We start from the raw sequence: 1848 nt of genomic DNA on the forward strand, positions 1-1848 counted from the left end.
TTAGTGTAACGAACCTCCAGTCGAACACTGCTACGTGGATAGAAAACTGTTCATTTAAAAGGTATGGTATGCGATATATTTTTTAATTTCTAGCTTACTATCGAGTGCTCTCAAGATTTAGAAATCTTTACTCATCTATACATTTTGACGTTATTGAATTTAAGTCACACCAACTAAGTACTCCATTTATTTCCCTCTATTTCTAGTTAAAGATGCTGGTATTTCCAAAGGCATTGACTGGAGACCAAATGGAACCAACAAAGAATCAAGCTCATCTAATTAAAGTGAATAAATTTCTCATAGGTCACATTCAAGTTTACGGATATACAAAGGCATTCGTTTATAGATTTTTTAAGTCCATTTTCCAGTACTTATGGTTTAATAGTATCTAGTATACAGATTGTCTATCACTTCAGAGGTAGCTTATGTAGTATTGCCACTTGAAAAAATTCTTAATACTTATGAGAGGAATGCAAACGTAATTCATTTGAATGAAATATTATACCTTAAATTCAAATGGATCTGTAATAACATGATCTATCTTCAACATATTGGCTTATATATAAAATGTGATGAGAAAAATACTGTCACTTGTTTTTTCTCAGTTCTAAAATATTCATACTCACTTTGTTTATATACATTACGTGTAAAATATTTAGTTAGAATAAATAATTTGTCAATGGACAAATGAAATCATTGTCCATTTATTTCGCCTAGCAATTTGTATACGTGGAAAGCAAAACATATAGTTTTCTAAACATGACACTCTAGATGAATGAAACTAGCATTTGTCAGGTAATGTAATACCATATGGAATAATATGTATACATATTTGTTAATGGATTTGTTGTTGTGTTTGCTTGTTTGATATCAGCTTAATAACTGAAAAAAAAACAAGATTTCAAAGGATTTATAATGTTTAATATTATAGAGCTATGATAAACATTGATAAAATTTCTTTCTTCGAATCAGTAAAATCTATCTTGACTCCAGGACAAATCATATGGCCTATGGAGTCCTATCGATTGTCTTCAACTTTTAAATTTTAACATAAACATCTCAGAACACAAATCAACTAAATCAATGATCAGAGTGCTATGTGTTTGGTAGAATTACGTCAGCATTAAGGATTATACTAAGTGACAGTGAGTAATACTCAGTAATGAGTAGCTGATTTTTATAGATTCCAGCTGTAATGTTTCCTTTTTATTTAAACTCGGTAAAATATCAAATACCTTGGAAATTTCTCTTCCTTCCAATAAAATGGTTTGAGTTTAGAAGGAAAAAACATTCACGTACAGGTATAGCATACTTACTAAACGCCTATTTTAAACAATACTTCACGACTCTACTTATTACTAACCCAAATTGATGCAAAAGCTTCTTGTTGATATTGAATATTTATGTCAAACAGTGTTATATCCCGTGGAGATTTATGAATGGTAACTTTGAGAACTATTTGAGGACCAATATGATATATATATTTCCTATTGTATAATTGTTAACTAACTAAACTATTTATATTCGTGTCCCTCTTATTATAAGCTTTATTTTGACCTATAGACTATTATTATACGATTTACCATTCTTGAGTTATGCCTAGTCTATTAATTATTGTTCCCCCTATTCACAGCCACTTTTGGCTAAAACTTGTACAAATGTTATTTTCTATTCTGTGGTACGATGTGGTCAGTTTGTTTGATATATAAACCCAGTATGTTTGAGAATAATGATTCATATTGCAGAGGCTGTCATTGATGTTCTGGACTTAACTGACTGCACTAGGCAGAAAGCAAGACTGATAAGTTCTCAAGATTGATCATACGGCTTTTGTGTATCATTGCTCTG

This window comes from Schistosoma mansoni, chromosome W, assembly GCF_000237925.1.
Source record: "Schistosoma mansoni strain Puerto Rico chromosome W, complete genome".
NCBI classification, from domain to species: Eukaryota; Metazoa; Platyhelminthes; class Trematoda; order Strigeidida; family Schistosomatidae; genus Schistosoma; species Schistosoma mansoni.